This window comes from Miscanthus floridulus, chromosome 8, assembly GCF_019320115.1.
Source record: "Miscanthus floridulus cultivar M001 chromosome 8, ASM1932011v1, whole genome shotgun sequence".
Classification (NCBI taxonomy): Eukaryota; Viridiplantae; Streptophyta; class Magnoliopsida; order Poales; family Poaceae; genus Miscanthus; species Miscanthus floridulus.
This window is the reverse complement of record NC_089587.1, coordinates 163,107,452-163,119,046: the sequence shown is the minus strand read 5'-3', so window position 1 is coordinate 163,119,046 and position 11,595 is coordinate 163,107,452. Positions and strand designations below refer to the sequence as shown.

The 11,595-nt window shown below is 44.2% G+C and overlaps 1 long non-coding RNA gene and 1 pseudogene across 1 annotated transcript; one reads left to right on the top strand and one right to left on the bottom strand.

The window, feature by feature from the left end:
* Positions 1-2,587: 2,587 nt before the first annotated feature.
* LOC136473892 (uncharacterized) lies at positions 2,588-6,005 on the bottom strand. Its single transcript, XR_010762776.1, has 3 exons — positions 5,521-6,005; positions 4,007-4,657; positions 2,588-2,808 (listed from the first exon to the last, which is right to left on the bottom strand). It is a non-coding gene; the product is annotated as an uncharacterized lncRNA (long non-coding RNA).
* A 1,651-nt stretch (positions 6,006-7,656) lies between these two features.
* Positions 7,657-10,939, top strand: LOC136473891 (uncharacterized; annotated as a pseudogene).
* The last annotated feature ends 656 nt before the right edge of the window (positions 10,940-11,595 follow it).

The following is an 11,595-nucleotide window of genomic DNA, read 5'->3' as shown; positions in this document are numbered from 1 at the left end:
AACATGGACAATAATTTGGCGTTTCCTGCGAGTACTGATCATTGATGCTTACAATGTGATTGCTGCCCACGTGCTGCAGAGTGCTTGGAGATGAATGAGACTATTGACAAGGGCAATCTTATGTAGAAGATGATGTCTTCCACAATTCAAGCTGATTTCCGAAGCTGCTAAAGTGTGGAGAGATGTGCGGGAAGGAGCTTGTGAAGCGTATCGAGCGGCAATTGAAAGAAGCATCAGTGTCTCAACACGTGATCTATCAACAATTTCTGAACAAATGCTTGATCTGGTTAACAATTGTGTGCTCCTCAAATGCTTTTATCTTTGTGGATATCCAAATACAATGCATTCTTGCTTTGGAGCTCATGAAGGAAATCATGATAGTTGTGTATAAATCTAGAAATCATGAAGGAATTACTACTTGGTTGCTCGCCCTTCCTGCAAATGCAAATGGAGGATTTATACTTGGTTGATAGTTGATATTTTAGAATATGGATTACTACTTTGCAAATTCATGGTTCTTGTGGTTGTCAGTTTCTGATTTAACTTGCTGTTTACAGAAAGTTGCAGCCATTGCCCCTACTCTGGAGCTGCTGCCCTTCTCAACTCTCAAGTGCTTTGGAAGCAGAGCACACAAATATGAGTTGTGCTTGATCTGGTTAACAATTGTGTGCTCTTCAAATGCTTTTATCTTTGTGGATATCCAAATACAATGCATTCTTGCTTTGGTGCTCACCATCCTGCTTCACGCACGGGAGTGCTGCAGCGGCATGGCCTTGTGCGGAAGTGCTACTGCAGCACGGCGTGAGAGCCCTGCGGCGACGTTCTGAGGCAGCAGTGCTGCTGCAGCGTGGCGCGAGCGGCGTGGAGGCCTGGGCGAGTCGTCCTGCGACGGCGCGGCGGGAGGAACCAGGGCGTCGGGCTGCCGGACTGAACAGATGAAGCGCTTTTCTTTCTAATATATATGCCGTGCTTGGTCTCGCTCGGCAAAAGCAAGGGTTGCATCCAACTGTGTTTAGTTCGCTTGCCTTTCTTCACCTGAACAACAGCTCAGTCCATGATTCTTGATTTACATGGGGACGAGCTCGATCGATCCACGGACTAGGAATAGGAACTCGATTCCTGTGCGAAACAAGTTCAATTTGTCATTCAAAGACTCCAATTGGACGCGGAACAAATCAAATCAGGGATTTCAGAACTCGATTTAGTTTGGGCATGGATGAACCTACAAATAGATCAATCTGGTGATTAAGAACTTGATTTGGGCCAGGGCGAGAGCAACAGAGGTGGCAACAACTCGATTCAGCTGCCATCGTTGAGGGAACGAAGGACTCAAGACGGTGGTAATGTGCAAGTTAAAATCCCAGTAAGCTCAGTGTAATTCTCCATGGTGTCATTCTTCAGTGTAATTCTGAGGTTTTCATGTCAGTCTTACACATTATGTAGAACAGATCGTGACAAGTGTGTTTCAGCTCCACAATTTTCTCCTGTACAAAAAATGATTCCAACGACAGGAAAAACTATGCTCACAACTGTCAAGGATCAGTAATTTAGTGATACAATTTGTAAAATTCTTTTACATGAACTAGATGTTACTCCAATAGTTCAGTGTTCAGGCACAGAAACTGAAAATAAGGGATTATGAGCCATCCAATTTGAAAACATATAGGCACCCAATTATGATGAGCCTACAGTTCAGTTTCTGTATTTTTGTTTTATAATATTATGGACCATGTGTTTGGATCAATAGTATTTTTATACGCTAAACGGATTGACTTTTTCAAAAAAAAATCCCTCTTATTCCTTTATTGTGTATAGTTTTTTTATTGAGACACATGCATGCTAAACGTACGGGAATAACTTTAGGAATTTTTGACATTTCCACAAACTATGATGATTTCCACATGTATATGTATACAATATAATGTGATTTTCTTTCGATTATACAAGGGCCCATATATTATTAAAAAACACAATGTTTTACATAAAATAAGAAGTGAGATGGGAATAGCCTTAGGAATGTTTGACATTTTCATTAACCATGATGATTCCACATGTACATATAGGGCGGGTGTGTTTCCCTGGCTATCCCTTCAATTAGGCTCCATGAAGTCAACTTGGCCTTTTATGGTTGACTGAATTGGCCTCCTAGCAAGGCCCTATCTAGCCACCGACGGGCTCTTAGCCTGGCTAGCCGAAAACCGAGGGAGGCGAGCGTTTCTATGTAGCTAGGCCCTACTACACCATAACACCGAGATTGACGATGGATGATCTGTCGCTAAAAGCAGATATAGCAGCAGGCAATCTGTCGCTAAAAATTTATAGCAACAAACTTGTGCCGTTAGTGTAAGCGTTGTTGCTAAAAATCTTTAGCAACAGGCAAAACTTTTATCGACAAATCATCCGTAGCCCTGAATATTTATAGTGACAGACAGTCGACTGGAACCTTTTAGCAACAGATAATATGTTACCACTTTTATCAACAGACTATGCGATGGTACATAAGAGTTTTGACGACAGACGGCCCAACAAGACGATTTTAAATAGTTAAAAAAATAAAAAAATAATCCATCAATAATTGTCCACAATAAATACAAATGTCACTGAGCTTCAAAAGTTCATCAAATACACAACTAAGATTCAACTTCAATAAACATACATGCATCTTCACAAATTTGACCAAAACTTTACAACAGCTCACATAGATAAGCTCACCATCTCATCTATTTCCTCTAGAGACAATAAGAACATCCTCCAAAACAAACATAATTATTGTAATGAGGGGCAAGAATGCCTTCCCAGTTGCCATTCCTTTCAAAAAAAAGATGAAACAAACGGAGTTTATAAGCAACAATGACAAGTCCATGAACTAGATTGGCACAAACAGTATAAGAATCAAGAGCCCAGCCATTTGAGCTGCCATCCTTCAAGCTAGAGTGCTAGACTCCAACTTAGACATACAGGTTGAGATTTGAGAATCAGTGCTAGTATTTATATTACTAAAATTGTAACAATTATAGTTCAGTTAGACTTCAGACCACACAAGAAGGTCAGCCACTTAATTGATGTTATTATTTCACATCAAACTTGTCAGGAAGTTTGTTGAAAGGTACACCAGTGAACATTACAAAAAAAATAGACCTTTATCTTATACCATTCAATTAAGCATTAGCCATGTGCAAACATAAAGCAAAAAACTTGCAGAAACATAGATCCTAAATGACATAGCTGGTGTCAATTTAATATTCAAACTTGACACAGTTCAGACCAATGCAGCAAGATATGCTTAATTGAAAAACACAATTAAATTCATATAGGGACATAACACCAAGAGAAAATATAATAATTTCACTTATTTCACAGCTAACTTAGTGATCGGTCTGTGATGGCATATTAGTGTTGTGGTGTAGTGCGAGTATTCTAGAGTTACCAAAAATTATTTAACATGATAACAAATTTATGGGTTTTCAAGAACATGAACTAAATGCTAGAAACATTTTTTATTCTGTTGAAGGCAGTTAGCAAATTATGTCCCTGAAATTAAGATTAATAAAAGGCAAATAAGTATTTATATTACCCATGCTTTAAGTTAGCTTTAGATATAGAAGAATATACAAAAGGGCAAAGCACATGAAGAATACCATTTTAAATCATGCACAAATTCTTGGCAGAATTTTTTGCCCACTCGCAATTGTTCTGGTAGATTAATTAGATGACAGGAAGTTCTTACATGGAGCTAATGCTAAAAACAAACAGTTTTGACACTGTCTGAAAACTCAGGTTACATACTGAAATTAAAAACAGACAATCGATAGCTGCAGCAGCTACTACATATCAACTTATAACTTAGTTACTGCCAACAGAACATTATGGTTTGTGACTCTCCTCGTTATTATTTCACATATGCAGTAACAATTTCAGAGGTAGCGACATTATTTTGAGGCTCAACACTCAAGACAATAGTTGAGCATTAGAAATTGGAGATATCTAACAAGTCAATTGAACTTACCTTCATTGTTATTGGCTTACTACTTGCCATTCAAGCAGGTTCCTAACTCCTGAAGACAGTGGTTCACTAGAGGTTTGGAGCATCCCTTGGAACTTTATGACGTGCCTCATCAGTTTTAAGAGTTTGGGATTTAAATCAAATATATTAAGAAAATGTTAGAACAACAGGTAATAAATGTTATACAAGACAGTATAATTTAGATCATGACTTGCTAAAATTTCAGATTAGTATAGTTCAGACCAATACTTCCTAAAAATTCAGATTGCAGCCTAATATATGGGATAGTATATATAATTCTGATCAATACATGCTGAAAATTCAGTAAAATTTAAGATATGCCATTTGTTGATCGACTTAGGATTTCTCATCGGGATCCCTTAGGTGAAAAAGATACATGAATACTACCAGGAATATATGTAATATGCTAGCATGACAATATTACTATGGAAAAAGAAGTTTCAACAAAATTAAGTTATGATTGTGTAGGCACCATGGTGTCTCCTTTGAATTCTCTGTAACTACAGCTTGTGGCAGTTTGTGAAAACAGAAAACAAAAAATTGACAAAAATGTAATCAGCATAAACTGACCAGGTAGGTTTCTCTGCAGAAGATTTCATACACTTTGGATTGCCTTCACCCATCTTTGGTGACCTGGTCACACATCATGAGGTGGGAAAATTGTGGTTGGATCTAATATATATAAAAAATGGTTCACAAAATGACAGTTAACTAGCAGAACAAGCACGGTGTCAACTAGCAGAACAGTTAACCAGGGTAAAGTTGGTGTCATTCAATTTACATTTACAGTTGGCCATTTACGCCCTGTTCTTCAGCACTACTTTTTAGCGAACGAACAATGTTTTCATCACAACAAATCAGCATAAACATCAGCATAAGACAAATTTCAGCGAAATGAATAGGGCGTTAAGCTGCAGAGTTTATTGACTTCAATGTCATAGTTATCTACCACATATACAAAGAGCAGAAATTTCCAGACTAACAATTACTTTTAGCAGTGAACTAGGCCTAACACATCTGTTTCAGAGAAATAAACTGAAGGAAAAAAACTGTTAAATTAATGCCACACTTCATGTCAAACACTTCTTCTCTGATTAGACCTTTTGTCCTAGGGAATATAAGACTTGAAGTTGATAACTAATTATGGGTAGACAAAAACCTAGAGTTCAAGAAAATTTCCGCTCTTTTAATTGAGTCTATTATTGGACTGCTCTATCTTCTGGATAGATAACAGAACCAAACAATCTCAAATTGACATACTTTGCATGTCCAACTTTGAGTTTAGAATGCTGGTCCATAAAATAAGACGCATATTTTTAGTATAATATTACATTATTAGACTCAAGTAATGAATAAACAAGAAGCCTTTACTAGCACTACTAGATCCACGCATCTAATGAATCCAAGCTGCTCCACTCCCAATCACCATTAACACTAGATCTGAGAAGATATTTAGATCAAGGATGCAAGATATGCTCCCGTCTCTGGAAACAAACCTTGTTGTGCAGAGGCAGCACGAGCTTGAGGACGCAGAAGGCAGCACGAGCTTGAGGAGGCAGAGGGCAGCACGAGCTTGAGGTGGCAGAGGCAGCACGATGCCTTCTGCTTGCGCCGCTTGTGGCCGACGCGTGAGGGCACGGCCAGCAGCTCTGGGCGTCGGGGCCGACGCGACCTCCACCGGTGCAGCCTCCGCCAGTGGCGCCGCTGGATCTCTTGGCACCAGATCTTCCGATGGGGTACATGTTGGATCTCCGGGCCCCGGAACCCATCGAAGCCTCGCAGCAGCCGGCGGGGAGAGGAGAGATGCGGAGTGGGGAAGCGGACCGGAGAGGAGAGGGGTGGTCAAAATCTGAGAGGAGCCGTGGATTGAAATAGGAGGAAGAAGGGAAGGCAATTTTGCAGGCGAGCAGCGGGAATTCCTAAGGAGATCGAGGCGGGCGATTTGGAGAGGGTAGCAGAGCATGGCGGCGGCCGGCGGGAGACAGGCGGGCTGGGCCAAATTTGAGCACGAGCGAGGTGGAGGTGGGGCACCTCAGGTGGGCCCACTTTTTACCGTCGGACTAATTGATGATACATGTCCATTTAGTGACAGATAATCTAACGCCCCGTTCTGTTGGCTGAAACTGGCTGAAAAATACGATTCTAGATAAATTATTGTGAGACAAAAACACAATTCCGGCTGAAAAAATAAGCCGAACAAGCTGAATACGGGGTAAGCCGAACGGGGCCTAAGTGACTGATGGTAAATTGGTAGGTGTAGAATTACCGATTAATGATCTGTGAAAAATCTTTAACGAAAGATCATTCATGGATAAATATAATTTTTAGCATCAGACATCTAACGGTGATGCGGTGTAGCCTCACCTCCGGTTTGTGAGTTATGACGCCCATGCGCACACCACCACGTGTGGTTAGCCACATACCCAAGGAACACTGGCATGTCGGGGTCCAAGAGCATTAGAAATTTTAAATATAGATAGATTTATGCTATGTAATCATGCATATTAATTTTCTATTACAAATTGTTATCTAAAATCAGGTTATAAACATTTTTTGTGACATAATCAGGTTATAAACATTGTGATACATCCAATGATCTTAGAGTTTTTTTTTTCTATAACAATAGGACGTCTTATATTACTACAACCATAAAAATACGTGCATGTCGCACGTGTGCATATCTACTAGTGCAAAAATAAAAGTCCTTTCACTCTATTATTTCGTTTACATCTCCTTTATGAAAGTACCTCCAACATCTTAAGAGCACTAGCATCTGGTTTGAACAACATTATACGCCACAGAATCGCCCCAAGTATATAGAAGACGGTGAAGGGTAGCAAGTTTACTCGCTCCCCCGAGAACACCGCCTTGACTAGTCGAAAGCTCGTGACGGCGAGCATGAGTGCGCTGACAGGGGCGATGACGAAGCGGGCTTCCCACCACTCGCGCCGCAGCCGCCATCGTCTCGCCGCGCGGAAGTAGCCGACGACCTTCTCCTTGTACCACGCTGGCGCGGCGTCCCAGTATATGTCCACCAGCCTGCTCCTCCAGAACGCGACTTGCTCGTCGTACTCCGGCCACGAGTGCATGCCGACCTTCCGCAGCGCGGCGTACCGCCTCTCCACCGGTAAGGCCTTGGCCTTGAGCAAAATGAAACGGAGGAAACGCGTCTTCCTGACGTACCGGCGGCGGCGGAGGGACCATACGCCAAAGCAGTTGCTGATAAGCAGGCTCGTGTCGTTATGGACGACGAACCCTCGCTTGCGGATCTTGAAAGCCAGACGCTTCAGCGGGCACGTAGAAGCAGGGATGATCGTCGTCGTCTTGTTCTTGTCCATGTTCATGGACGATGGAAGCAGTCGCAGACTCGCAGTCGATCGATCTCTTGCACTTGTTCGGTCGATCAGGCTCACGTAGCACCTACCGCTACCAGACATATATATATCCATGGAAAGTCCGGCTCGTACGCCTCTTTTTCATATATACGATACGGTCTCATCGTCTTACATGCATCCAACTAGGACTAGGAGTATATGGAAAGCCCGTCCCGTCCCCGGCTTCTCCGAGTTCGACAACCATAGGTTAGTAGGGGCTAAAGGCTCCTCCCCGCCTTGATTAGATCATCCATCTCCATGGACGATTTCATGCCCTGCTTGGTTCCTCCTTCCCTACCAACCGAGGAGAGCAGCAGCCTCAGCCCAAGCTCCGTGCTCCTAGACAACACAGCCTACATCTCTGCCGCCGCCGTCTGCAACGCCACCACCGCCGTCGGGGAGTTGAGCAACAGCAAACCCATCCACGTCTCCTTCTCCCTCGCACCGGCCGCTGCGCCTCTCCTACCTGTGCGTCCACTTCCCGGGCCCCGCCGCCGTCCCCGTCGCCTCCTTCGTTCCCCACGGCACCCCCGCCGTCCGGTGCGTCACGGAGGCCCCCAAAGTCATCAGAACGCACGCCGACCTAGCTCTCCTCCGCGTCGCCCATCCGGGCGCCCAGGATCTGCGGAACTACCGATCCCAAGACTACTTCGTGTACACTGCTCGCCAGCGCCCGGGCGCCTCCGTTCTCCGCCGCCTCCCGCACCCGAAGCACGCCAACGCCACCTTCAAGGACAACGAGGTCGCCATCTTCCGCTGCAACGGCGGCACCTCATCCTCCCGCTACGTCATCGCCGCCCTCAGGAACACCGTCGACCTTAGTAAGTTCAAGCTCCAGCTCTACGACTCGGACACCTGCAGGTGGACCTCCACGCTGCTGCCCGTCGAGGCGCCGGAGAGGGACAGGGTGCTCCCGATCCCCGACACGGCCACGGAACTGCTCTTCCACGACACCACCAAGGTCATCACGCTCGGAGGCCCCAGGGCCACCATCGGCTTGGTCGATCTCTGGAGAGGCATCCTGCTCTGTGACGTGCTCGATGACAAACCTGTGCTTCGTGACGTGCCGTTGCCCAAGCCGATGAGGATCAATAAAAGGAACTTCTGCAGAGGATGTCACCGTCGTCAAGCTCTCGGAGCAGGACATCAAAATCAAGTACGTCGAGATGGGGACTCGTCCTGGGGAGGATTTGCCGCCGCCTCGATCAGTGGACAACTCTGACTACTCTGACTCTGATGACGACGACGACGAAGAAGAATACGACTTTGATGTCTCCCCGTACTGGAATGCCGCCGTCTGGACCATGCCAGTTCCAATCAAAGTTTTAAATCTCCGGCTATAGCTGCACCTATAGCCGGAGATAGCTGCTGGGGATGGAGGCAGCTAAGCGATGCAGTTTTTTGCGCTAAGAAAAGCAGGACGCTAATAGCTGCGTTTAGCCGATAATAGCCGTTAAATTGGCCTTAATTTAGCGCAGCTAAATTGTGAAACGCCCAAACCGGCCTGGCCCAAGAAGTAAACCGGCCCAACAAACAGGAGGATACGTAACCCTAGTCAGCACTCATCTCTCTAGTCTCCACTCTATCTTATCGAGCGCTCGCTCTCCAGCTCCGCAGAAAAGAGGAGGTGGCGTCAGCGGCTGCTGCTGCTGTGCCCTTCGGCGGCCGCGTCGCAGCGGCGACCGGCGGCGTAGGCTTCGAGACTCGAGAGGACCGGCGGCGGCGGCGGCGCGCGGAGGCAACCGGTGGCGGCGCTGTCTTCGAGCGGAGCGACTAACCGGTGGCGGCGGCGGTTTTGGAGGCAGCTGAGCAGCGGCGCGGAGGCAGCTGAAGGCGTGGAACCGGAGCACTGAAGCAGTAGCACCAACGACGACGCCATGGCACAACAATCTGGCAAGCTTCTTATCTGTTCAATGCTCTGTTTGTTTCCTGAATAATGTACTTTAGTGAAGCTGATGTTTCAATAATCTGTTATGAACCTGAATGATGTACTCCAATGAACGTGTGGTGTACTCCTATCAATTAGTTATGGATCAATTAGTAATTAATAATAAAGCTTTATTCTGTGATTTTGGTGCTTCAAATTATTATCCAACCTGCTAGACATCTCGTAGTCGTGTTTATTATGATTAAAATGAACGAATACATTTGTCGCCAAACTCTGTCCTTTGCCTTAGGTTTGGAAGTCTACTGTCAGAAATGTTCTCAGGGGACTTGGGAACGCATCTTGAATTTTCCCTTGTGCTTCACATGAGGAATATGTTTGTATCATATCAGTGGCCTTTGTTGCTTGCTGCTTGAATGCTACTTCTGAATTTATCCTAGTCCTGATCAGTTGCTGCTATCTGAACTGCTAGTTTGGTCCACTGGAAATGCTAGTTATTGTAGTTGCTGTGGATGGCTTAATTGATCACCAAACCAGGACATTTTTATATTTGTAGCAAGTCTAATGCATTGTTGCCTGATGAGGGTGGTGCTGAATTGTAAGCATGTAAAATGTGTTAAAAATGTCAGAGCTAGGCTTTCTTCTGCACCTTGCATAACTCGTCATATGGAAAATGTAACTATCATTGTGTTTACCTGAAGAAAAATGTATGCTAATAAAGAAATATTGAAGTGTATCAGAAAATCATTTCAGAAAATGACTGTAACCCAAAGCCTCTGTGCAGATTTGGTTGTAATCATTCATTGGTTCTACATGCTATGTGTAGGACTGTACTAAGTTTTTTCTATTATTCTCAATCAATTCTTTTTGAATGATATTTTTTTTCACGAGTAATGATCAAGATCAATGATAAATATAAATTCATATTGACCTCTTACTGTCATGCACTGATGTGAATCTTCTGGTTTTGTCTGCAGTTGGTGATCTGATTTAGTATCGATTATCAAGTTATGCCAAGATCATGTGTTTTTTTCTCTTTTTTTTTTTGAAAAAACAGCTAAATGGCTTAGCTCTGCAGCTATGTCCAGCTATATCTGCGCTTAGCTGTTGAGAAGGTCAGCAGCTAAGAGGCTTAGCCGGAGATTTAAAACATTGGTTCCAATTGCTTCGTGGAAGTATTGGCACACGGACAAGGATTGCAAGGTTGACGTCACCGACATCGTCGTTGACAACCCAAGGCATTCTGAGCTGCTGCTGCCATTGCCACGGCCGAGCACTGACCCAGAAGATGCGACGATGAGCTTGAGGAGGCTGCTTACAGCTCACCCAACTTTGGGACTGGGCGAAGATGGTGATGTGGTCATTTATTTGTAGTCTAAAGTGGATTACATGGACGATCGGGGATGGGTGATGGATGTTGGGGCGAGGGACAAGAAGCTGCGAGGCATAGCTCACCTTGACAGCAGGAAAAATGAATGTTTTAGGCGTTACTAACGTGACACTGAGATCTCGAAATATCTGACCAAGGCTAGCTACAGGTAACTAGTTCTCCTTTCTTTCTTGTACCCTGTTTCCTGTATGCCTTGGATGCATGTAACCACTCTTATTAAAAATCTGTAACTTATCGTGTGTTTGGCCCTTAGTACGTTCATGAGAAGTAAACTACCTATGCACGAGTCGTCGATGACAAAACTTGCAATTAGTACCAAGTTATAATTGTGATCTTTTTTACTAGTTTTGCCAAACACTGTTGTGGTTGTACAATACTGATATCCTCTCCTCCAGCCAAAACATGGGTACACCAATATTAGGACAAGCCAATATTTTGGTAAGGCAATGAAGGTTGGTGTTTGGTTTGCTACCAACAAGAGAGAAATGTTGTCTTGCCAAAATTTTGGAAAGTATTGCCAAAACTTTAGCAACCAACCAATTGTGTGCCAAATCTTTTGAACTTGCCAATATTTTGGTTGGCAAAGATTGGCTTAGAACCAAGCAGGCCCTAAACCTTGAAGTGCCATGAGAAATAATGAAGGCAATCCATATGGCGCAAAGAGTCGCATTGCTGTAGTCTCTAGAGTCCAACAGGCCCCTTCCTTTTTTTTGCGACTGTCCCGTAGAGAGATAGAATTGGGCCACAACCTTTGTATTACATCTCTGTCAAGTATATATACATGTTGTGCAGCCGTGTGCGCTAGATGCGCACGGACATGGTCCGTGGGCGACGTCGTGGCCACCTCATGGACGCTAACTAACTCAGTCGAAACTGAGACTAGGAACTACATCTCAACACCCCCCTGCAGTCTGATGAGTCT